At 38.9% G+C, this 27,564-nt stretch overlaps 1 long non-coding RNA gene across 1 annotated transcript in view; it reads right to left on the reverse strand.

Annotated features, from left to right (window-relative positions):
* Positions 1–3,236: 3,236 nt before the first annotated feature.
* Positions 3,237–27,564, reverse strand: part of LOC136010994 (uncharacterized) — a 61,581-nt gene continuing 37,253 nt past the window's right edge. Inside the window, exons 2-3 of the long non-coding RNA XR_010611134.1 lie at positions 19,924–20,004; positions 3,237–4,537 (exon numbers count right to left, since the gene is read on the reverse strand). This is a non-coding gene — a long non-coding RNA (uncharacterized LOC136010994). The remainder of the gene's footprint in view (positions 4,538–19,923; positions 20,005–27,564) is intronic.

Here is a 27,564-nt window from a genome sequence, read left to right on the forward strand (position 1 = left end):
TGCCACAACCTCAGACTGGCAGTTAAATAACAATGTAAAATCCAATTCTTTCTAAAAGGGCAAAAATTATTTAAGACATTGTTTTCCAGTACCTCCAGTCACCTTATATGACATTAATTCAAATTATTTTGTGCTTGAGGGAAAAGGTTGGTCTTTAAACCTATGTTTAGAACTTAATTCTATTAAAAAGTAGTGCCCTTAACTTTCTAAAGGGCTTTCAAACTTTCATATTTACTTTGAATAGGTTTACTTTTCATTATTGCTCTTTGAATCACCACAGAAGAGTATTTGTCTAGCTGAGAGTACACATATTGATACCCTATTACATCAACTATGGACTCTGACAGTTTAAATAGACTTTCTCATTTGTATAGACATACAGACTGATAGCAGAGTAATATCCAGAAGTTTTCTAAATTAATACATTGGTTATGCTTTCAAAAAGCATGATTTTGATCTAAAAGATAGAAAGCTTTATTTTCACCAGCATACACTCTGCTAAAGCAAACAAGTGACAGATGTTTTGGTATGCAAACCCAAATGCCAGTTAGTGAGAACCCTTTAAAGAAGGGCCCGGGCCCATGCCCATTGCCCCTGCCTGCAAGTCTTTAGGAACAATTTAAGAGAGGTATTGAGATTTTACCTTAGGAAAGATAAAAACACTTGTTCTACCCAGTGAACTAATCTCCTGCAATGAGAAGGGATGAGTGAGCTAAATAGCAGGGTATCATCAGCTATTTGACAACCTTCTCATTTTCTTCTCTGAGGACTGTGAGACAACCCCCCAGAGCTGGCTGCAATGCCAAGTATGAATTGTGGGGAATGAATTGTGGGGCAGTCACCCTCCTTCCCAGCAATCCTTCTGCATATCCACCCAAAACACGGCCTTACTTGTGCTCGGAGCTGGGCTCAAAGCCCGGCCGCTCCTGAATGAAGGAAGTTATTATTATACATCTATTACTAATAACTCAGTAAATGGCAAAATCAAACACAAGCAATAACCAGAACTGCCTGAGAGCATGATCAAATGACTAGATGTGAAGGTATTCAAAATGCAACTGACTGTGTCTTCTATTGATAAAGCAATTATCTCCTTCTTCCAGTAATAACTCAGAACGAAAATTCAACATTTAGAAAGTTCAGCACATTTTGCTCGAGAAAATAAGAACAATAAAAACATGGTTAGATATTTCACCAACCACCAGAGGAAAAATTAACCTGAAGTATGACACACATAAACTTCATATGTTACAATATAAAAACTAGCTGTCATTTCAGCATCATCCCCTTTCAGTTATGACTATTATGTCACTAGTGTATAGCATAGAGATAATTGCTGTGCCCGAGAAAAACCTTCATGTAATTGTATGATTATGCATCCTGCACACAAAAAAACCTTGCATATGACCAGGCAAGTTCCTTGAGAACAGGAGAATAATATTGCCTGCTGTTCACCTGACCTGCTCAGGTAAAGGCTGCTCTACAAGGCCTACACAGTTTGAATGAATCCCAGCAATTCCAGGACACTCCACTCCCTTTACTTTTTTCAGTTATTAACTACCCAAATGAATCTCAACAAAACACAGTACCTCTACCTTTCATTCCTGAGAAGCATAATGATTCCATAACTTGTTCCATTCCATAAAGAAATAGAGCTGTTGTGCTGTTGTCCCCTCCAAAAGGGGATGGGATTCTGATCTTCCTAGAAACTGCATATCTTGTTTTCTTTCCTCCTGTTAGTCATTGTTTGTGTCCAGGTGTATATGCTACCAAACTATTCTGCAAACATACTTTCCCTGATCAGCATTATCTTCCTTTAAATGAACTCATTGTAATACAGGATGTGTTGCCTATATAAGTTGGTAACATATTACTATGTGTTTGTTTGAGAACAATTAATATTAGTTTGGGAAACTAATTGCTGTTTAAATGACATGTAAGCCCTGCAACTGAAAAAAACGATACTATTAAAATGTCAACTCAGTGTTGGTAATAATACACTTCATGTAATTTTCTTCCCAAAGGATCAGAATTCAACAGTCACAGTGGTAACACAAGGTAAGTTTGGAAAAGAAAACCACTAGAAAATGTAAGTAATCTGAAACATTTTGCATAGGAAAAATAATATAGAGTGATTGAAATATGTACAAATCTGAGAAAATGAGAGTCAGTAAAACTTGGGTACAAAGTTCAGCCCCTACAACATGTGCCATACCAAGTCAAGCTATTTGAGTCATTGCTCTCATCTACATGAAGCAAGCTTTTCTGTCTTACTGAAATTACTGTAATAGTGATTCTTAAAGGCCTCAACAATGAGACCTTACTCTGTTTCTCCTCAAACTGTTGTGTTCTGGGTGGGTTTTACATTTGTTTGGGGTTGTTTTTTGGTTTGGGGATTTAAGATTTTTTTGCACAGTCACCATTGCTTTTAAATTCCAAGTTCTGATTCTCTTCTATCCCACATCTGCGCAGAATATTTTCTACTGACTATGTAATATTATATATGTTCAGTTTGGTCAATTCTAAGCATTTCCTGCTGCAGAGAAATCACTGCAACTCCAAGATTCTCCACCCAGTATGTTAATCAACACATTTAAAAATGTGTTTCACTTTAAACTAGAAAAGGGTAGATTTAGATAAGATATCAGGAAGAATTGGTTTACTGTGACAGTGGTGAGATTGTGGAGTGGGCTGCCCCAGGAACTTAGGGATGTCTCATCCCTGCAACTGTTCAAGTCCAGGCTGGATGGGGCTTGAAGCAACCTGGTCTACTGGAAGGCTTTGCTGTCCATAGCAAGGGGGGATAGAACTAGATGGTTGTCAAGGTCCTTTCCAACCCAAACCATCCTATAATTCTATGATTTAAGCACAGAGACATTTCTTATCCATCAGGCAATACAGAGCAAGAGCTACCTGAGTTATCTCCTGGACTGTGCAATGTTTTAATCTGAAAACTGCATATATGAGCCAAATGCTTTGTTGTGAAGCTAGCTAGAAGTTGTGAACCACCTCCAGCCAAACCCTTATACTATCTATGCAGAGAACTATGGAACTGATTATTAAGAGCACATGCACAGAGCCCTGATAAATCACAATCACAGACAGGGTAGGTGTGAAATTTGTGTTTGTAGGTTCAAATGACAGATTTTGTTATATTCAGCTCTGTGATTCCTTTGTAAGTTTCATCTCTTAGAGGTTCTCGGATACATTCCATTAATGGTACAGTTACATGGTAATGGTCTGCTGTACACACATTTATTTAAAAAGACAAACAGTCATCATTTAGATATTAAGTTAGTGAATATAACCTTAAATAAGGCTACTGTTCAATACAATTTTCCTGAGCATTTTACACCTTTCTTTTCTACTCACAAGTTATACCCAGAAGTACAAAGATTTTCAGTCCTTATCTGGGACTTTCAAGAATGACAAAAATAGAATCGACTCAGGGTTTCTCCAAATAAGCTTCCACACATCTGATAGTGCTGGACATGGCTGGAAAGCAGATAAACCACACAATAGTAGTATTACAATCATATGGTATATCACAGGAATGTCAGTTCTTGGCTTTCATTTTTAAAGTAGCAATACTTGATCTTTCTTTCTATTGAACTAATTTGAAAGAGAATTGCAGTTAGTAGCGCTAAAACAACACTGAGTTAATCAATCTCCAGGTTCAGAGCATTAATTTACAATATTCACAAGAAAGAAGTTACTTAACTCAAAATATAAGGGCAAAAATCCTTGTGGTACAATTACATTTTTAATTGAGATATGTACACTCTGCTGCTGCCCTCTACATTACTGCCTAAAGCCCTTCCAAGTAGACATTTTTCTACATGGGCTTTCCATTTCCTTCCCAGCATAAACCAGCATTAAAAGGTGGAATACACTGCTTTTCCTAGTGTGACACAGGGAGATGCCAAATGAAGAGCTGCTAATTTTTCTGGCTCCACCATGTAAGTCCTAGCTGTAGCACAGACCAGAATTTCAGATGACACTCAGTAAAACTCTGACAGGGACAGGCTCCACTGTAGCCAACCAAAGAGATTCCCGGCCCACCTCTTCTGTCCCCGTCTTTTCAAAGCAACTTCATTCTGATGCTTTATTTTTTTCCTAATGAAGTTTGAGTCTAAATTCAAAGCTTTGATCAGGCCCCCATTCAGCTGAACTCTTCAGTTTCATTCCAGGATCACTTGACCACTCAGCTCAGTGCCTTGCCAAAGAAAAGTGGTTTGAATGAAACTGAATGGCATTCTCCATAGTGACCAGCAGTGACATTGAGAAAGACAAAGGGGGGGGGAAAAAAAAAGCCAACTCTTTCACATTGCTGAAGCAAGTGGTATTTTACAAAACCGACAAGTTACATGGACAGAAGCTGTTGTTTACTGATTGCTTTACAAATTCCAAATGGCAATGGGTAAATGAGCTATCAGCTCCTGTAATACTGCTGAAGTTAAACCAAATGCCACTCCAGAGAACACTGTAGGCAGTGCCTCTGTGTTCTGCTCTTGCTCTTTAACTTAATGTTGCTGTCCTAGAAAAAAAAACAAACATTGACCATCAGTAGAAAAAAAGCAGGGTGGGGGGAGGCCAATAAGTTGCCAATTAAATAAAGCCAATGTTCTCATGATCAGATGTACAAGGTACTATCTAGAAATCAGTTTTTATGATTAATATCTGACTTAAGTATTATACATCACTACAGAGCTGGGTTTTTCTATATTAATTGGAAACACCCAGTGTGAAATGTCATTATTCACTTTTTATGCTCAAATCGCTAACAATCTGGTAAAAGTGTAATTTGTTCCTATTATAAACTTACACACTCTTTAAATCATTCCCCCGTGGAGTTTTGAAACTGAGATACTGATGGATTGGCACTGAATACCTCCCCCCAAGCTTCCCAACGCTGTGTTTGTGCACATCGAGTTCTTCTTGACTTATCTGCCCAATGATTTTAGAATATGTATAAAAGCTCTACAAGAACATCTCCACATAAATGTTTTGATTGCTGCTTAAAAGAGGGAGGTATTTGTTTTTCTGTGTTCATAATTACTGCGTCACTTGACTTATTTTTCAAGCACATACTTAACAAGGCCAAACTTAATTGAATTGCTCATTAGAAGACAGCTGAACTGCAAAATACAGGCATTTTTGTTCTTTTATATCATGCTGTTCATTTTCACACTTCATATCTTGTGAACCATACCTGTTTCTACAAAGTTTTATGCTACAACTGCACGAACACTGCAAATTATTATTCTAAATAAAGATTACAATTTTTCAAGACTGCCTTACAGTAATGCATGGGAATTAGACTTTTGCTAAATGAAGACCAGCTGTCCTCTCAAAAATCAGACAGCTTAAAGGGTTCCCCAGATTACTTCTAAATTATTATACTGTTACTAAAAGTAAGGTAAAAGGAGAGAAATAAGAGTTCTTTTCAAGAGTTCTTTTCAAGAGTTCTGTGAACATTTTGTAATTTATAAATGAAAGAAAGCAGTTCAAATTAACCATTCAGGGCTTGGTCTCACTTATATTATCTTCTGTATTTCTGTAAGCATAGAATTAAAACATAAGCCGATCTGAATAAACAATAATATTGATGTCAGTCTATCACAACCTGAGCTCAGGGTATTCACATAAACAATTTTGCTGGCATCCTTCATAGTATTACATAGTCTTATATACAGTACTGATGAGAGAGATTAAATAATTTCTAAAATTAATATAAAAATATCAAAATAAAGGGTCCAATTAATTCCTTCTGATGTACCATTTGAGGTTAGCAGGTAAAGTGTCATTGATTTTGCATGAAGCATTCTTCAAATTAATTCTGTCCAGCACCCAGTAACTATCTAATATACACTCCCCCTCTGGTGTCTTCTTGTCAATTTAGTAAATCACAGGTGAAGAAGGATTTAAATTGTCTTCCCAGAAGAATGAAGTCTTCTGTTGAAGTAATATGGGTAGGAAGACTTGAAGTTTGACCAGCCAGGTCCATCAATGTTTAGAGATATTTTCTTGCCCTTTCTGTAGTCTTCAAGTAGCTTATACAATGACAGTCATGACAGTTCATCATCTTAACAGGTATGTTAAACCTAGCAACAAGGAGTAAGAAAAGAATGCAAGTAGTAACAGTTGGGAGCAGTAGGCTACATAGGCATATATATGTATTGAGTGTGTGTGCACACACACTCAAAGATGCTACAAATCTCTTGGGCAAAGAAATGTAAAAGGCACTACAAATTCCAGTTTTATATGTGCAACTGCTTTCTAACGATGCCTCTTTTGCCTAGAATAGTTTTGAGGGAAGCAGCTGGAAACCATTGCAGTAAACAGGCATGAAAAACTAAAATCCTATTCAGAATACTACTATATTCTTCATGTTGTGATTAAGATGCTCTGAGTTTTGAGTTTTAGCTTTCATTCTGTGAAAAATAAAGGGAACTTTATGAAAGACACTGCTATAGGCAGCTGTCAAGGAAAAAAACAAACCCAACAAAAAACCCCCAACTATTTAACCTTTCCCATTAATTTTTTTAAAGCCAATTAAGTGTATTATATTTCAAAGTGGGTTTGTTCAGCCTTACTAGAAATTATAGACAGCACAGAGGATGGGAGTAACAGAGTCACTCTGACTTGTACTTGAAGTATCATGTTAATGTGATTATTGCTGTAAACATATCTATAAAGGTCGACCTAGAAACCTGCAGAACCCAAACCTCTCCCAGCCACAGGCAGCTGGCTTTCTTACTGGACTGTAGACCCAAATTTCAACTCTCAGCAAAATAGCATTCAGACAGAAGAGGTTGACTGACACCTGATACAACAGTAAAAATCGTGTTCAAATCAATAGCGTGAAGTTAACGTTAAATGATGGAGAAAAAAAAAAAAAAAGCCCAAAACATCCTTCTGTGACTAAGTGATGGTGGATAAAAGTTTTTCTGTGACAGGATGTTTAAAAATAAAAGCAGATTTAGAGAAGACAAATTCACACAACTGTAACACTAACACATTGTGCTAAAACGCAGTGCTTTAAAAAAGGAGCGAGTGCATACACGCACATTAAATTTTGGCAAAACACAAGTACTTGCAGATTTAAAAAAACAACACTGTACTTCATAGTCTGCAGCCTGATTCAGAGACCTACAGTCAAGCTACATACTGCTGAATGATAATCAATTAGTCATTCTTAGGTCATAGTCTGAAAGGTCATACTATGACCTTTCAGAGGGAACAGCACCTCCTATAGAAAAGAAGGGAAACAATAGGGTAGGGAGAAAAAAGAATAGGGAAGTGTTGTGGTTTAAACCCAACCACAAACCTCGTTCACTCACTCCCCCCACTTCTTGCCCTCCCCTTGCTCCTGGAAGGACGGAGAGGAGAATCGAAAAGAATGCAACTCCCATGGGTTGATATAAGAACAGTTTAGTAACTAAGGTATAACACAAATCACTACTGCTACCACCAATAATAATAATGCTAAAGGAAATAACAAGGGAAGAGAATACAACACCTCAACACCAGCCAACAGATAACTCGCCCCACTCCCCCCAGCCGAGTACCGACCGATACCTCGTCCAACCCTGCAGTCCTCCCAGCCCTTCCGGGTAACTATTACCTCCTGGGCATGCCGTGCTGTGGTATGGAATACCTCTTTGGCTAGTTTGGGTCAGGTGTCCTGTCTCTGCTTCCTCCCAGCTTCCCCTCCTCCCTGGCAGAGCATGAGGCTCACAAAGTCCTTGGCCAGACCAAACATTCGAGCAGCAACTGAAAACATCGGCGTTATCAGCACTGTTCCCAGGCCAAAAGATCAAAACACAGCACTGTACTAGCTCCTAAGAAGGAGAAAAATGGCTGCTACTGCTGAACCCAGGACAGGAAGAAAGGGAAAAAGGAATAAAAGTGATCTCTCTGGCTTGCATCATTGGAGACTAGCTCCTTCTGAAATGAAAATTAACATCTGAGACCCTACTGCTAAGATCTAAAGCACCTATCTAGCAGCAAAACCAAAAAAATATTAAAAGAGAAAGCCTCAAAGAACTTGCCACTAAGGCTGGTTCTTACTTTGTAAAAACTAAACATCTTCAATAACAAAACTCCCCAGTTCTAAGAAAATTGTCTTAATCTATTTTGTATTCTTCATATATACTTTCATTTGACTACACTTACACTACGGATAAATTTTAAATGTACATTAAATTCTCAGTTGTCTTCAATTCAAACATGTAATATTTTTAAGAAATTATTATTCATATATCCTCTTGACCTACCTACTTCAGCTGTATCAGTAGTACATGTTAGACACCCATGATTGCCCATTTCAGTACCAGACTACACGAACAAAACTCCTGAGCTAGAGCACCATATATACAACTCTAAAGAATAAACCTCAAACAATCACAATTTTTATCTTTTAATGAAACAGTAGGACTGTTTTCAGTCAGTGAAGCTACTCTGATTTATGTAGCCAAGAACATGATCACAATTTTCTAGTCCTGCTTCTCACACATTCAAAGGGAAGCAGAGATATGCCAAGAGAAACAAAAGTGAGCTCCACTTTAAGAAAAATGTAATATTAAAAAATAATATATTTGCAAGAGCCCCTCACAAACACTGACCTAGCTCAGCAATAGCAGCATACTTTGGAGATAAGTTTTCAGGGCCAGTCACAAGGCCAGCTCAACTATAATGAATCTCTGAACTAAAACTCATTAAAGCAGCAGAGATCACAGTCTCTTTTACAAAGATTTTTACAGATTTTGGCCCTGCAAACATTAATCAGGAACAATTCCCTTAAAGGTTTGCTTGAGTATTGATTCAGGAACAATGACTAATTATAGTCCTTTTCAACTCAGATGCCAAAAGCAAATAATTTGGTTGTGATAATACACAATTTTAGGGTGAGAATCAATTCAGATTAGTTTTTAATATTGAAACCTAGGTGTCTAGTCTAGGTTTATTATCTGTGTATCTCCATAGTAAAGAAAGATAAGTGCCTCTAGAGAGAAACACCCTTCATCCTAAAACAGATCTTTTGCAGGGGATGAACTGCCCTGTGAAACTGCTTGTTCTCCCCACTGACTAGATAAAGTGCCTAGGGTAGCAGCTCAATTTTCCTGCGAGCAGGGGATGATTGAGAATAAATTCCCTTGTATTAGAGCATTCAGTTGTACCTGACAATGGTGACTTTCTCCAAACATATTACAGAAGACAGCAAGAGACTATTCTCATTTTCAGATCATTATGGTAATGTTTCAAATATTCAAAGAAAGGCTAGTTCTTTTGAAAAGTTCAAATAAACTTCAACAATATCCAGCTACGGTGAGACTGAAAAATTACTACTAGGATAATTATTCCTGTAGACTTCATGCTTCAAAAAGAGCAAAAGTGAACTGCATAGATATTTAATCTTTGTAAACATTGTTGCTTCTGGTTTTATAAAAACTTTCACTTAACAGGGTCTCAGAAGGAAGTTGGGAAAATTAATTTTGTAAAGAGACAAATAAGTAGCAGGTAAAAATACTGGATGATATACCAAAAACCTGTGGTGGTGCATCCTTACCACCACTGCCACCCTCTGGCCTGATTGAGCCTGTTCTATGATTTCAGTAGCTCACTTCATGCCTTGGTCTTCGTGTTAAGAGCTCTGTGATGAAGCATCGCTTAATCATATCAGGCTAAAGTGGGAGCAGCACAGATTGTACCAGGGACTTCTGTGTAGAAATTAGAGCAGTCATCCCCCCCGATAGCCTTGGAACATTCCTTATCTGAATGTTTTGATAGAATTTACTGATGACTGAAGCTAACCATCTCGCAACCCTGTAAACAGCAGTCTTAAGTTAGAACCCTTGAGCTCCTCTCAAGGCATAGTAGGCTGCACCAGAACAGCCCAGTAACTAAGGTATAACACAAATCACTACTGCTACCACCAATAATAATGATGATGAGGGAAGTAACAAGGGAAGAGTACAATACCACCCGTCGACACCCAGCCCGATCAAGCAGTGAACCAGCCCTTCCAAGTAACTGCCCCCAGTTCTGCATCCTGGGCATGACGTGCTGTGGTATGGAATACTTCTTTGGTTACTTTGGGTCAGGTGTCCCGTCTCTGCTTCCTCCCGGCTTCCCCTCCTCCCTGGCAGAGCATGAGACTCACAAAGTCCTTGGTCAGAGTAAACATTTGAGCAACAACTGAAAATATTGGTGTTATCAGCACTGTTCTCAGGCCGAAAGTCAAAAACACAGCACTGCACCAGCTACTAAGAAGGAGAAAAAAATTACTGCTACTGCTGAACCCAGAACAGTATCCACCCCTTATTCCATACCATTCATGTCATGTTCAGATCCCACATTTTCAATATACCATCACTCATATATATATACATATATATCCACACAGGGAGAGAGAGAGAGATATCATTCCTGAGTGAATGGACCAAATCTGATAAAGCTGAGTCCATCCAGTCCATGATGTCAGGCTCCATCTCTTGTAACAGTCTTTCAGAGCAGGAGAGGCTGTGTCCAGTGTTCAGACTTGTGAATAACCTGGCAATAGTGTCCATTCTAAGTCCACCCCTCGATCATGAGTTGATCTGTATGCTGCATCTCTGCTCTGATGGCCTGAAGTGCCATGGACTCAACGGGCTCAAAATAATTCACCCTCCCCTTCAGCAGTTTCTGCAACTTATCACTGGGGACTCCATACAGCTGCCTTCCATCTCTGACACTTCTAAAGCGCTGGAGGGGCCCAGTGGACTAGGTACTGGCTCATACTGTGCCACACACACTGCCACTCATGACTGTCCAGCCTTGGGGAAAACCTCTTGGTCCTCCTGTATCATCGTCTAACCCCAGACAAGACCCAAACCCGACCCTGCTTAACTTTTGAGATCAGACAAAATAGTCGTGGGTAGGACACACTCTGTGCGTGTGCCAACATGGTGATCCCCATCACAATCAGCAGGCAGGTCCCAAGGGTACCCAAAAGCCATTCAAAACCTTCAGAACACTGAAATGATGCTGCCGTACTTGTCACTGGGGCTGGTGTAGCTGCTGTGCTTGCCAGCTCTCCCACCACCAGCTTTTCTGAGTCCAGATCTTCCTCCTCAGCCTCGCTGGGAAATGCTGCATTGTCTCCTGCATCCTCCACTTGTCCTGGGTGCCCAACGCTGGACCCAGGTGAGGCTTCTAAAGGTGATATCTTGCTCTCCACAACCCCCTGGAGCTCGGGCTTGTGGGTTTTGCAGGCGGCTGCAAGGCTGGGCTTGGCCACAGGGCTCAGGTCCTCCGCCGCCTCCTCTCACTGCTCAGCAGCCGCCTCCTTCCCCTCCTCGATGGCCCCGACCTCCTCCACCAACAGCTGCTCCTTTCCAGCCTCCGGCCACACTCCTGCCACTGCTTGGTCCCTGAGGCCGCTCTCCCGGGCAGCTTCGGCTGCCACCAGCTCCCAGGGCTGCTTCCCCTCAGCTCCCTGCAGCCCCACGAAGATGGAGGTGAGGACAAGGGCCAGGACAGTGAAGAGCAGCGGGACGGCCAGGTACAAGACCATGGCCACGTCCATCCCACCCCTGCGGCAGGAGCCCGCCCGTATAACAAGTCATTGCCATAAAGTACAGTGAAACAAGAACCTCAGCCCAAGCCCCCCATCTGATAAACACTAACAGCAAATACTGGCTGCAAGTAAGGTATGATGGGCTGAAACTGTGAGATCAAGAGAAACAACTTTGAGAGCCAATACATCAGCATTGTGATGAGTGACTATTAATCCGAAACAATGAACGCTTACCACAAATACATGACACACCCCCGTCAGGTCTCAACCCTTCATGCCCCATATTGGGCACCAAAAAGAACTGTCGTGGTTTAAGCCTAGGCCGTAAGTCAGTCACGCAGCCCTCTAGATCACTCCCCCACTTTCCTCCCCAGAGGGACAGGGAGGAGAACCGAAAGAATCTAACTCCCACAGGCTGGGATAAGAACAGACCAGTAACTAAGATGTGACACAAATCACTACTGCTACCACCGATAATAATAAGGGAAATAACAGGGGAAGTGAATACAATACCACACATCAACACCCAGCCCAATCAAGCAGTGAACCAGCCCTTCCAAGTAACCGCCCCCAGTTCTACATCCTGAGCATGACTTGCTGTAGTATGGAATACCTCTTTGGTCAGTTTGGGTCAGGCGTGCTGTCTCTGCTTCCTCCCGGCTTCCCCTCCTCCCTGGCAGAGCACGAGGCTCACAAAGTCCTTGGCCAGAATAAACATTTACACAGTAACTAAAAACATCGGTGTTATCAGCACTGTTCTCAGGCCGAAAGTCAAAAACACAGCACTGCACCAGCTACTAAGGAGCAAAAATGACTGCTACTGCTGAACCCAGGACAACCAGTATCTCCCTGTGAGCGGGATGCCTCTCAAAGTGTGTAAACTCTGAGGTTTGCAAAAGGAGGACTGTCAGCTGACAACAGAACCTGGGCTGATATTCCCAGTACTAGAAGGTCAACCCACATCCACTGAGAAATGCCAAAAAGGCATTAAACTTATTTCACTTATTATCAAGGGGAATTTTTAATAGCTATACTTTTGCATATATAGATATGTCTCTGTTAGCTTTGTTCTATATATATCTTTGTGTGCGACTTGCCTTGAAAACCCTTTAAAAAATAATAGTGTATCTGTTACCTTGAATCTATAATATTCTTATTGTTATCCTTCGGGTGACTAGTGGTTAATCTAACATTGACATGTTGCTATGACTAAGTGCTGCTAAAACCTTTAGGCATAAACTGTTGACTGAATCTGAGACAGACTGGATCCAGCTGCACCTGATCTCCTCTCTAAGGAGTTTAGGAAGCAAGGGTGGGTTCACTCTGAATCCTGCAACTCAACTAGGAGTCTCACTTACCCTTTCCCTCCCCTTAGCCCCTTTACTCTGTATAAATCACCCTTAATTGATTCTAATTTATTTTTCCTTTATATGTATTACCCATGCAGAAAGTAGAATAAACCCTGCCATCAAACTCTGTTGTGCTTTTACTAATTTGCGTTAAAGTTTGGTTTTGCTGATACTTTTGATGGTGATTCTTTAAGCTACCTAAAGCACTACTTTTGAGACAAAGCCTTCTCATCTCTAGTGACAGAGAACCATATCTCTAAATTTTTAAAGAATAAGTGAAATGCAGAAATAGATGCTACTGGTACAATGCCTGAATAATAGCCTGGCACTGTACTAGGCTATAGTGACTTTCATCAGAAATTGAAAAACACTTCAAGTGCATTTCCTTTCTAGAATCGTAGGAACTTGCAGGTTACTGAGTGACTCAAGCAATGGAAACTGAGAGTGTACAGCATACACAAGAGGTACTTAGCTTGGAGAACCAAATCCTTTAGCCTTATTACAACCTTACAAGCAAAACAACATAGTGAAGTAAACACATTCAACAGCAAGAACACAGCATAACTGCAGAGACCGACAACTAGCAAGAGATTCAAGAGGGTATATGTTCAAACGGCATAGATCTGACACTTTTGTGAGCTTATTTTTCTTGTATCACTACTGTTAATGAAACAAATTGCAATTTTCTGAGTAACTCCTTGCAATAACTCAAGAAATTGGCTATCTGGGACTCTCCAGTGAAGTAACTGGGGAAGTCAAAGTCCTGTTATTTTAATTTAAGGATCAGATAGCAGCAGCACAAGCATCCCTAGTTTTCCTTGTCCTGCACAGAAAGAAGGCAACTGCCTCCACTTACAGTCTACTGTTAACATCTGTGCTGGAAGAGCCATCAATGGCTTTGCCACTTGCAACATGGAGAACTCTCCTTTGTGAAGCCAACTGAAGCCATTAACTTGTTTCATGCAGGCCAATGAAGCCATCACATTGATCAACACAGTTGATCAACAGGAAATAAGGCAGCATTCAGTCAAATGACCTAAGGGTTAAAGTCTTATGCTTATTACCTCTGCTGAAGCCAAAGCACCCTCCCTTCTTCGAGCTCAGTTGTACATAGACTCAAAATACTTAAGTTTTTATTCAATAGAAATAGTTCTACACTACTAAAGTGGAATTTGCAAACACTTTGTTTCTGAAAACAGGACTTCTAGACATACTTGCAACAAAACATAAAATAAAAAAGGTTACCCTTTAGCAAGGAAATACATAAATTAGGTTTACTCTGGGGAAAAAGAAAACCAGCGTATGAGGGTGTACTTTATGTGACCAAAGTGCTATGTAGCTGTAGTTCCTTCTTACAAGGAGCTGAGGTGCATGTCACACCATGGAGCTTCTAACTTTAGAAGTTAGTCAAAGAGGAGTTTTACTTCAGCAGTCGTACAAGCATCAAACGTAACTCAGTTGAATGAAATACAGTTCTACCAGGATAAAATTATTATGTAAAACATACAGACTGAATCACCCAGGTATATCTATGCATAATTTGTCTTAAAATCAAATATTAAAAAGACATAACTGAAGAAGCCACCCTAACAAAGATTTTTAAAACCCTTTCTTGGGGTTTATGAAGTATATGAGCAGTGAACTTTTCAAACAGGTCAGAAATACTTCACAGCTAGAACTGTGAGAAACATTTACATGAAAACTTGTAGCTGTAACAAAATTTTATCCTGTGCAAAGTCTTAAAATATACTTATCAGTGGAGAATCTGCAGAAGTTTCTCGATTTTTTTCCTTCAGTGCAAATTTGCAACTCCTGAACCTCAGTAGGTTGAGCATAGTCCATAAAACGTTTTGTGAAAATACACCAACTAGAGTATATTTGCATGGATCAATTGAAATCATTACATATTCAGTGCAACACATGCTTGACTGGACAGATCCTTGAATGTTACCCCTCCTCATTCATAATTCCAGTTAAAATCTTGAAAAACTTCTGCTGATGAAATTGTATTCATAATTCAAAGTTAGAGAAACAATCCTAACCAAACACTTTGGTCAGTTTTTCCAGTTCTTAGCTATAATCTGCATTCATTCCTACTAAGAAGCACGCGAACGCAAAAAAGCAGTATCTACGTCTAGAAAGACAAAATATTCTGTGAAAGTACAGGAGGTCATCAGCCTGGTTTGCTCACACAAAATCATGTTACATAAATAAATCAATAAAAATAATGAAGAAAAAAAAATCAAAGCATTTTGTTAAGCACTTCTATTTGAAAATAAAACTGGAAAGGCCTGTTACTATCTGAATTTATAAAGAACATCAGTGTTAGAATCCAGGACTTCCCAGTCATGCGATAACACAAAATGGCACACAAACATCAAGACTACAAAGGAACTGAGAAGCCAAAGCTACCTTCTTCTGTTCTTTTCTTTAATGAATAGCATTATCAAAGACAGAAGAAAAATATAACAGCAGCTGACAGTGTAGGTGGTGATATAGAAAAACATGAAGAACAGTATTCTCCCCCCACCCCCCTTCAGTATCCCATAAAACACATCCATGTACCGCATTTATTTAAAGGCTGGTGATGAAAATTAGCCAACATTATACTCCCTACAACCCAACCAGGGTATTTGTAGAGTGGTTCCCTGAAGAGACCAAAATCCTGTCTTGGAGTGCTTGCTTTATTGCTAAACTGCAAAAGTTTTGAGCAGTGTTTAATCAAAGCCAATTAGGTTAACACAGCTTATAACCCAGTGCCGCAGTGGATGCATTACCAACACCACATGATGGAAAATGAATGATAGAACAGGGAAACAAGCTAAGTCCTGCAATTCAGAAGTCTGCCACTGAGGTCTTCTGACCTCCAGCAGTGTGACTATGCAGTATGAATTTACTGCTTGCTGCAGTGCACTGCATGAAATTGTGTAACATTGTTTTAACAGTATTAAAGCATTGTCTAGTAAAAACTGCACAGGTGCTTAGACCCTCATCCCCGCTGGAATACTTACCCTGTAACATTGTGCACTGACCCCAAAGTTTTCCTGCCTGTTTCACTGTACATCCTTCTTTACCATATGGGTTTGGGGCAGGAAAAAAGAGGAGAAACAGGTTTAAGTCTTTTATGTAGGCACTGAACTAGTTTGCAGTGTAAGCATCCTTCCAGACTTTTTTTCTGCATGTAGTTCAGCTCTTCACCTGTTTCTAGAATCTGCCTGCCTCCGCCTGTAGCTGCTTTAATAACCAAGAAGGTAGCAACTGACAGTGCAATGCCCTAAAGATTTTTAACCTTACCAATAACACGAGGAGGTATTTTCGCTCATAATCAATACCTTCATTTTCTTTCTCTAACAGACATTCTGTTTACATACAAGGAGCTAGCAAATGCTTGCACAGTCTCAGTTTTGCTTTCTCAAGATTATTTGTACATTGTGACACAGTTAAAATTTGCTTGTAAAGTAATCACATTCCATTGTGCCTTACAAATCCCTTGCCTCATTCCTTGAGATATCAGCACCAAGGTATAACAAAGTATAGATGTTACATTGACAAACATCGGTATACCCACAACTGCTCACATGCATGCAATTTAAACACACAAATATAGAGACACACAACAGCAACTTCTGAACCACAGTCAAAAGAAGAGCCTTACCAAAATTATTCCATCACTGAAGTCAGATTCATTATATTTTAGTATCACTGACTTGTCAATAATTCACCAAATGTCTATTAAAATTTGATAAGCACTTCTTGAATCTCTGAATTTAGTACTTTTTTTTTTTTTTTTACAGAATGGCGGGCAATAAATACTGAGTACTTTAGAATAATCTGGTGCTATGTACACTGAATACAAGGCTATTATAGCTGTTTCAAGATTCAGGTCTACAGGTGGTAGGAGCTAACATGCAGGCAAGTGCAAGCATTAAAACTGGAAAAACTGTCCTACAGCATTTTGCTATGTGCAGGCAACATTCAAGTTCAGTTACCATCATTAGTGCTTCCAGAGCAAGCTTCCCATTCAGACCGTTTTTCCTTCAATACATCTTAGCAGCTACATTTTCACCATCTAGTCTACCCACATCGTATGCATCACCATTGGACAGCCAGTGGCCCATAAATCTATAAATAAGAATAATTTTTTCAGAGTACTTATTTAGAAAAAATAAAATAACATGATTACAAGCAATATTTTATATCTTATGCCAAATATCACTTTTTGAAAGTTGTACCAACTTAAATACTCGTGGACAAAGAAAGACTCTGATATAACTCCGCAGCTGGATCTAATATCTTGAACACTCCATTCTATTTTGAACTTTGCTTTTCTTCTTCAAATCAAGTCTTCTGTTTATAAACAAAATCTAAATCCCTCCTGGGGTTAATCAAATAAGCACAAAATACACACACACACACTCCCAAAAAAATAAATAAAAAAGGACCTTCAAAGCTGATATTTGCTCAAAACCTGGAGCAGTTGCCATGGAAATCATATTCTTTTGATCCATAAATATCATCAAAATAGCATGAGTATTTGAACCAAGTCCAGCTAGTTTGAAGTAAAAAAAAAAAAAAAAATAAAAGGGAAATGAAAATGACAAAGTGACAGAAGGGAAAAGAAAAAGGTGATAAAAAAACCTCTCAGTTACATTTACCTCCTCTTTTCAAACTTGCTCCAGAAGTCTGTGTTTTACTAAAAACTTCATTTTAATCACTGTTTACAGAAAATTTAAAGCACTGAAGAGGCAGAAGACTTAGACTAAATTAAGGGCGGGATCATTAAATATTGCATAATATAACTTCACTAGCAGTGTGAACACTTACTAGTTGTATATAGTCAAGACAATATTGTACTTGAAACATGCCTGCTTTTAAACTTGTGAATAGATGAACTAATTCCAAAGGCTTACTCATCCACCCAAGTTCTAAAGAAGCTTTGCCATAAACAAAGTCTACATCATACAGCACCCTTACAGACCTCAGCATCATGGAGAAGACATCACCACACAATTGTATGTACTACAGTCAGCACCAGTAAAATAGTTTTTCCCACATGCTTAGTTTCCCCTTGCAATCTTAACACACTTACCCCTCCGCTCCATTTTGCACTTTCACTGCCTTAATTATGACAATGATCCAGTTTAAGAATTGGCACTTCTTTTAATAAGAATATGATCAAAATTGAGGAAATCCTATTTATCAATGCTAAGTATGATACTAAGCTACATTTCCCATGAGTACTTGCAGAACATTCCTCCATACCCTCAAGGCATAGCAATGTCTGTGTCTGTGCTTTGGGGTGGTGGAGGGAAGCACTGCAACAGCCTTCATAACTTTATCTGAACTTTTGTCTCATCCTTAGCAACAGGCAGGCATCACTATACCTGCAAACTGGAAGGACTGGCTGCAACTTCAGTTTTGCTCTAGGCTCAGTTCTCCAGAGCATTTCCAGGTAAACCAAGTCCAGGAGACCTAGACTTCCCTTCTTGTTAACTTTTATCCTTCAGCAACAAAAACTACTGAGCTTAGACTACCTATCTCTGGTTAGCAGTCTATGCCATCTCTAGTAGCAGAGATGGCTCAAAAGAGGCAGATTTATATGGTGTAGGATTATTTGGAAATGCACATACTCCTATATCATTCTTCTCTCTCATCTCCCTGCAACCTAGCTTCCCGCATAGTAAGAGTTTGAGGACAGCTTCAGAGTTTCCTGGATGTATTCCTGTACATGAAACTGCAGAACAGCTACAGGAGCTTCTCCTCCAAGCAAACTCCGGAGGCAGGAAAATTTATTTCCTCTACTTTAAAATGATACTTCAAAAGATCCTGTTCTGTGGGCCGCTTCTTCCTGCTAAGTTCTCGAGTTTCCTGAGACCACTCTTGCAAAACAACTTTAGAATCAAAGAGTAGTCTTTCATTCATTCAACTGGCAATTGTATCATATTGTATTGTCCTGGGTTTACCAGCAGCCATTTTGCTCCTTCTTAGTAACTGGTGCAAGCTCTGTGTTTTGACTTCCAGCCTTGGCAGAGAGCTGATAACACCGATTGTTTTTAATTGTGGTTAAGTAATGTTTATTCTGACCAAGGACTTTGTGAGCCTCATGCTCTGCCAGGGATGAGGGGAGGCCGGGAGGAAGCAGAGACAGGACACCTGACCTAAGCTAGCCAAAGAGGTATTCCATACCACAGCACGTCATGCCCGGGATGTAACCAGGAGTTACCTGGAAGAGCTAGGACTGTAGGGCTGGACGAGGGATTGGTGGGTGCTCGGCTGGGGGGAGTAGGGAGAGTTGTCAGTCGGCTGGTGCTGAGGTGTTGTATTCTTTCCTCTTGTTATTTCCTTTAGCATTATTATTATTGGTGGTAGCAGTAGTGATTTGTGTTATACCTTAGTTACTGGGCTGTTCTTATCTCAGCCCATGGGAGTTACATTCTCTCAATTCTCCTCCCCATCCCTCCGGGAGCGGGGAGGGTCAGGGTGGGTGAGTGAGTGAATGAGCTTTTGTGGCTGGGTTTAAACCACGACATGTATATATTCTTTTTCTGCAACGAACTGCTGCTTACCAGTTCCTAGTTGGCAAAATTGTGGTTCATAGGGGTGAAATAAGATCAGTAATTACTGCCTTACAGCACAACTTACCAGGGCAGGAAGAGGCTATGACAAATAAATACTTTTCTCTGTGCTGTACTGGAAGAGAACTAAAAAGCCTTTACCTCCAGTTTTATTGTTTCTTTTCTGAAAAGATATTGCTTTCAGTGGCAAAGGACTATGGTGATGAACACAAAACAAAGCAGGAGAAGGTAAAACTTACAAGGAAATATAAGTTCAAATTGCTAACCTGACCACTCAGAGGTGTAAAGCAAGCAAGTAAACAGAAAATCTACACAACTTACCTGCAGCATGAATGCACATAGAATATGACAAAACAGAAATTTATGAATATCAACACAAAATAATATGGGTGGAAAATGAAACAAACCTAAGAATTAAGTACAGTCTATACGTACTTACCTTTAATACTGTATTCATGATTATATGATTCAATAGTCAAGTTCCTTTAAGCCTCCTGGGCTTCATGAAATGTTTTAAATACTGTTTTATGGAAAAGCAAGAGAAAGAAAAAGTCAAGGGGGATGGACAGATGGAAACACACAACACAACATAAGCCTTCCAGTATAAATTTGTCACAAAAGATAGATTTGTTGACTGGCTTTATAACAATTATTTTACAATATTGTCTACTGATTCTCTTATATCTGAGAGCAGTGCAACTGCCCCCCCCCCAAAATACATACGTAGAAATAAAGACAACATCATACATACGTTACTACACACCACCTACATTACAAACAACTCAGATGCTCCAGAGGAGGCCCAAGGACATTAGACACTGTGAAACATTTAAGATTTATTCCTTTGTTGTAAAGAAGTCCAAGGCAAGACCTGAAGAGGAAAACTTGTCATTTGTACACCTTGCTTTCCTGTTTTCATACCCATGAAAACTTCCTTTCAAGAAGTCACAAAGATTCAGTGGTACTTTCTTCTTGAATCATCAACAGCTACCCAACAGCCTTTTGATGCACCATAGACAGGAGAAAGCTACACAGTTCTGATGACAATGATAGGTAGTGGGCTTACAGCTCAGGTAGGAGAGCCCCATATACCACCCTGCTCAAGGGCTCCTTGTGAGCAGATGACAACAACCCATCCCTGCCCATAGAAAAACAGAGAAAAGATAAAGAAGGCTGTCATGCTCCACAAGAAGCTATCAGAGTGCCACAAACTGAAGAGTTAACCAATAGCAATGAACACTACCAGTGACCAATGGCTATATCTGCATACATGGACTTAATTTATACAGCTGAGCTATATGATACGCAAGTGATTTTTAGTCACAGTTTTGCAGCAAATCATCTGGAGGATTTCTTTAGCAAACATTGTTAGATTTCTGCTTATGCTGAAATTATATTGGAGATCAGGGAGGGAAAAAAAACAAACCAAAAAAACCCCAAAACCACATCATGTACAGTATTATTTCAGAATCACTCGAAGAAATAAATGTAACATGAAAAAGGACAGGGCTTACTGCCTGTGTCCAGCAAAGAATGAGATGCAACTCCTCCAAAACAGCTGTACAGTGACTGAAGATATACGGTATTTTTAAAAAGCAGCTGTTTTTCCCATTAAAGGTGGCAGAATTTCTCTAAAATTCTGAACCTTTTTGTCTACAGATCAATAAAGACATACATAGTTGGGTTATAATCCTGTGATCCAATACATGTAAGAGCATACATATGGGAACTCAGTTTGTGAACAAGTGTTTGCACATCAAGATCTTAATTTTCTTTTTTTTTTTTGGCCTATCTTTTGTTACTTTCACCTTCAAAAACCAGTAAAACTTATGTACTAGTATTCCAGGGCAATAATTATGCCTTTTTGACTGGAAGGCATTATGGGCAAATATGTTGTAAATAAAATGTTTGCCATATTAGTGAGATCTCCCCTTTGGCTTTTTGTATTTTGACACATCTTTTCAAATAAATACAGAAATAAAATATTTTTGAAAGGTATGTGCCTCACAGAGTTCCTTGAGGCATGCGTTATCTTACTGCTACGTACTCCTTGGCATATGCTTTATTTTAATAAAAAGTTACTGAACATTATCTTCTGTTCAGCAGAGGAAAAACAAATTATTCCCATTCCATTTATGCTGTGTGACTATTATGTAGAAAGTCAGACTACAGCTTTCTAAAGAGAGGGAGAACCAAAAGCAGATCTCTAAGCAAGCTGACTTGTTGTGCTAAGGAACATTATAGGTGGGTGTAAATTAGTCAGAAAATACTCGCAGATGGTAAGGAAAAAACCTCATACTATAGCCAAAAATGATGCATAAGACTATACACGAAACATAACTAGAGAAAAAGCGTAATTTAAAGGTGGTCTTGCTTTTTGTTTGCATCATTCTCAAATATACCTGCAGCTTTCCCAGCACCCACAATAGGCAGCTGGAGGAAGCATGAAGCAAAACACTTAAGAGAAACCATTCAGCTGGCCTCCACAAACTCTCCCTCTTTCAAAACCTGACAATACTGGTAAGTTTCCACCCTTTGAGCCCTCACCACTTCTCTCTTCCTCTAATGGCCCTACGGAGGACAGAATGAAGAGTTATAACTGCCCCCCAGTATGAGCTGCCACATCAGAAACTTTTGGTCCATAGGAAATACTAACCTGAGTAAACCAGCCCATTTTTCTATTTTTGCAAGTACCTGGGTACACCTCTAAAAGCCTGAAGCCTTCTCCAACTTCCCCAAGCTAATAGGGAGTTCCTGAATTTCTGTTTCAATGGTTACCTGTACAGCTGTTCACCACAGCTAGATCTTTCCTCCCATCTACTTTACATAAAATCCTGATTCTATTTCTTCCTATGAAATTCACCATTCCACTTGTACATTGTCACCTACTTATAAGTACACAACTAATTACTGAAATCTCGTTCTCTACAGATTGCCTTCAAATTAGCTATCATCTCCTGCTAGTCCAGAATATCTTCACAAGAAAAACCTTTCTAGCAACTACATTAGAGTCCCTGCTCATTCTCCTTCCTAAACAGTGTTATGGCTTTGCTCTTCAAATTCCCCATATAATAGACCCAAACATCACTGTTTGCAAGTTGTGTATGGAAGCATACACAGTATGTTTTTAATAAGTCTTTTGAGGTAGGTACACACCCGATCTAAATAGCTTCTGTGATGCTATCTGTAGTCCTGCTTGATTCTTATTTCCCCTTGCTCTTTCTACTTGGTATTATATTTCAGATCCTAGATAATGAACTCTCCAAGGAAATCTGCTGCTTTGCTTTGCTAAGTGTCAAGCACTCCTTTACATGATACACAGGTAAGAATATGCAAGCAGCACATACTCTGAAAGCATACAGGAAGTGGTGTTTGGTATTTCAACGTCTGCCTTCATATTTCACTGTGTAAAGCCTGGGGAACAGTTTGTTGCCACCAAGGTAAACAGGAATAGAAGCATACCTTCAAGGAGCAGCACCAGAGGTGCAGAGTCCCTGGCTCACTCCATTGGATCACAACAGAATAACCAGTGCTTGGCAAGGACCTCAGCCTAGCCTCCTGCTCAAAGCACAAGATAGACATAGTTCATACAGTTTTCCCACTGACCAAAACCTATGCCTTGATAACAGGAAAACCCCAACCGTATTGCCTTATGCAGAAGACATATGTCTGAAGTGCAAACACATACAGACTTCTACAATTCTTTTCTTTTATTCATTTATGAAGATATTCCAAGCAATTTTTTTTAAATTTTTATTTCCTGCAAACCTAATGATTTCAGTGTTGAATTTCCTGAAATTATAACACTGATAACAAAATTAGTCTTTTTCTTTTGACAAAAAATCTGACACTTCAACTAGGATTACGAAAATAAATCAAACCATACAAGAAAAAAGAAAAAATAAAAAATTTCAACACAGCCCCATCATACCAAAGCAATGAACATATACACCCCATGAACTGGCATCTCCCTTCTCCAAAACTGTGTTCAGGCTGTGGCCCTAGAAAAATTGCTGTTGTATTAATGGCATTTGTCCAGAGAAAAGACTTAAGACACATGCCTTTTAATCGTATGAAATGGGGCATACTCCTGATTTGATACAAAGTGCACTATCTTACAGAATTATTTTTAAAAGTCTGGTACAAGATCTTTAGAATTGCAAATTTTGTTCTGTCAAAAGTTACTTAACTGAACAGTATCAGTTTGAAATAACATCCTTTAGAAACACCTTTAAGTTATCTCATTCATTTCTTTGGAGTACTGCTTAGCAATATGGAAGAGAAAGATTTTAAGTAGAAAATATCAATTTAAGAAACCAAAACAGCTCTCAGTGGATTGTACAACCTTAGAAACATTTGTTGGAAGAGACTGGACCCCAAACGGTCATCTAGTCCAACCTCCCACTTGAAGTTAGAGAGTAACTACCACTAAATCAGATCAGGTCACAGGGTTACATAACAAAATCTGGAAAGCCTCCAAGTACACAGACTCCAGAAGGTCTGGGCAGCCTTTTCCAGTGCTGCACTATTCTCCTAGTCCCGTCCACCTCTCCCAAAGGTCTGACAAAACTTTTCAGAGCACAGTTCATGGTCAGCATTCAACCCTGACAAAACTGCATCTGGAGTACAGGGCCAAGTTTTGGGTGTCATAGATCAAAAAGAATACTCAGCAAGTGCACTGGAGGACTACCACTGTGGACAGAAGCCTACAGCACATGAGCTAGAAGGAAAGATAGAGGAACCTGAGCTTACTTAGTCTGGTTGAGAAGAGGCTAAGGGACAATTCAAAAGTACCTCCAAGTTTTGATGGATAACAAAGATGAATCTCTAACTCTTCCAGACAGTATAACAAGGTCCATAGGTCTTCTGCTACCAATATTTATATGATGCTACAGTTCTAAGGGAAAAAACCCACCTGGTCTCCCTATTATCTGCTAGGGTACCTGTTCATTATTGTCCACTAACCTTCTGAGCTTGGCAGCACAGTCAAGTTTTCAGCCCATCTTTTATCCAACCCATATTTCTTAAGTCCCTATATGAGAACACTACAATAGATGTCAAAGCTGTATCAAGGTCAAACCATATTATACCTCCGCTGATCTCCTCTCATCCACGTTGTCACTTAGAAACAGAAAACAGTTATTGTCGGCAAAACACAGCTTTGCATTGGTAAATGAAAGTTGACTACTTCTGACTGCGCACCTGTTCTTTACATCCTTGCAACTAGCAATCCAAAGACATTTACCAGGACTTTTGCAGGGACTAAAGTCTGACCAAGCTATAGTTCCCTATGTCCTCCTGTTAATGTTTATTTAAGATGGGCATGATAGCTATATTCTGTTTGTCAGGGCCTCCCTTACTGTGATATTTCAGCCTTGCACTAACACAATCAATGTCTTTCATCACTATTGAGTGAATCCCATCTGGCCCATATATTTGAACACAAAAAAGCAGGAATGCACCTTAGCTTCAAAAGTGAACCTCCCTTATTATACTTTGCTTTGGAACAGTCTTAGCAAACAATTGTAGTCTCTATGAAGTACCAGAGATGTGAAGCTGATTTAAGTTAACACTCATATTAGGAGTTTATTCCTCCAATACATAAATACATACAAGGAGAGTCTTACTGTTTTATTCTGAAGTTTCGATTCTGATTACTTAAAAGACTGAACAGATGAATTAGTACAATGCCTCTGATGGCAGAGGCACAAATGTGACTATGCAATCACTAGAGACAAATAATGTAAACAGGCATGAATTTAAAACCCATGAGCTTTGGCAGACCATATTTAATAAAAAATAAAAATAATAAAAAAAAATCCTTGTGCTTGGATCAGCCTTTATTATGCCTTGTTACAGAATACTTACATCATCACTTGACATTATACAAATCCTGCAAAGAAACACAGAAAAGCTGGAATATGTCATTTACATAATTTCCAAATTGTATCATAGGAAAAACATAGAAAAAAAATCAAAACTGCTGCCTCTTTAAAACAAAAACAAACAAAAAAACCCCCAAAAAAACCCATATGGAATGGTTTGAAGGTTTGTTTATTTTTTCAGAGAGTACCAGGGGGCTTTTGTTAAAAAAAAAAAGATATTTAAACTTGTTTAGTAAATCTGTTTTGATTGTCTGAGCATTGTTAAATCATTTATCATATTGGCAATAAACATTTGCAGCACATGCAATAATGGCTCCATGGGAATTTGTGGTGGGGATATGCTGAGAATACATATGAGGAATAGCATTGAAAGAAAAAAAAAAAGTCCTATTAGCTTTAATTGCAAAGCCAACTCGAAAGATTTTTTTTTTTTTGTGTTGATATCATTGATTTATTCTTTTTTCCCTTAAAAACCTATGCAACTGCATTACAAACATTTTCTTTAAACAAAGAAAAGTATTTAACAGCAAGCACATTCAGGTATTTGGATGCAGGCTTCTGAACATCATATCTGTTACTCCTCAGTATGGATGCAGGCTTGAAATCTGGGATGATATTTCATGCTATATGTGCTAGAAAACAGCGAGTCACAGATGGAGATTTCCTGCCTGAACTTTCTATTCCCCCTTGATTTAAGGTCAGCATTTTCAGTATAAAGGGGAATAGATGAACTTTGCGGGCTCTGTAGTTCTGCAGACTGTGCACCTTTGTGTGTGTGCAAGGGAAGCAGAGAAGAATATGCTAAGAACTAAAACAGTCCATAAAACTAAACTAAATTCTTCATACAAATTATTTTTCTCTATCAGTCCATACTTAAATTAACTTTCACCTGAGCTGGAATGCAGTATGAAAGGGCTAATCCTATATTTAATGTATCTTAAAGTTCTTTTTTAGTATTTTTATATAGATGAGGTTTTGTTCTTTTTATTTCTTGGCTGTTTTGTTTGTACATACGAAATCAATACATTACTTGTTCTCACTTCCTTCCCACCCCTACTGATCTTCAAGTTTAATGGATAGTATCACTGCAAGATATTGTTACCCAATAGTAAAATGTGTACATTGCTACTAAGGACAAAGGGTAATGCTTGGGAGTGCCTTGACAAAATTTTCTAAACAGTAGGTTTCTTGTTCTGCTTATCTTGCATCTCTAAGGTAGTAGGTTAATTCTTATGTTATAATAATGGTTTTTTTTTTCTTCTTGCCAGAGGAAATCCCCAGCAGTAGAAATCTATTCAGAAAGATGGAGTAATCTTTTGCTCCAGTGACCCTAAAAATTTACTTTAAGTATTAGAAACAACTGACAAGTAGGTGAAGCAGAAGGCTGGCACATATTTATTACAGGGTTCCAAAGTTTTCACACAAGTTTCTGTTTCTCCCACACTTAAAAGATAAAACATACACTAAAACTAATCTTATAGGTTGCAGGGTCACAGAAGAAACTATGCCTCCACATGGACAACAACAAAAAAAAACCTTCTATATAATAAAGTCTAAATTCAATCAAGATTCATCAATACATTTTAAACACTAATAATCTGCAGGCATGTCATGGCTCAAAAGAAACAACTAGAAAGAATGTAAAAGATCAGTTAAAACAATAATTATATTTAGATATATTATGCTTTCATAGAAGACTTGTTAATAGGAAATCACACAGATTATCCACTACAAATTACTTAACTGTTTAACTTCTCAGAAGCACAATAGCTTGAATTCAAACCTCAGACAGTTACATTTTATCAGTATATAAGGACACACATTTGTTTATTTTGAATGTATCATCTTTTCCTTTCCTTAAAACACATGGGCTTTGGGGTTTTCACACGTAATACATTTAGATAGCCAAAAGGTATATAAGAACTGCCATTCGTACACAGCACATAAAATCCACATCATGCATGTAAAGGCTGTTTAATATCCATTCAGGAGGCTATGGAGGCCAAGTGGGGAGAAATTAGATCTAAATCCTTTCAAAAGCAGTTTGCAAACATAAAATCCCGTGGAAGCATAAAACAGGAAAACAAACAAATTTCTATTATAGGGCTTATGAGATTGAAAAAAGATGTTCTCTTCAAACCAGGTGAAAAGATTCCATGTCCTGTAAAACATGCTTCTTGGAGAGAAGTCTAATG

The sequence above is a fragment of the Lathamus discolor genome, chromosome 3 (genome assembly GCF_037157495.1).
Source record: "Lathamus discolor isolate bLatDis1 chromosome 3, bLatDis1.hap1, whole genome shotgun sequence".
In the NCBI taxonomy this organism is placed as follows: Eukaryota; Metazoa; Chordata; class Aves; order Psittaciformes; family Psittacidae; genus Lathamus; species Lathamus discolor.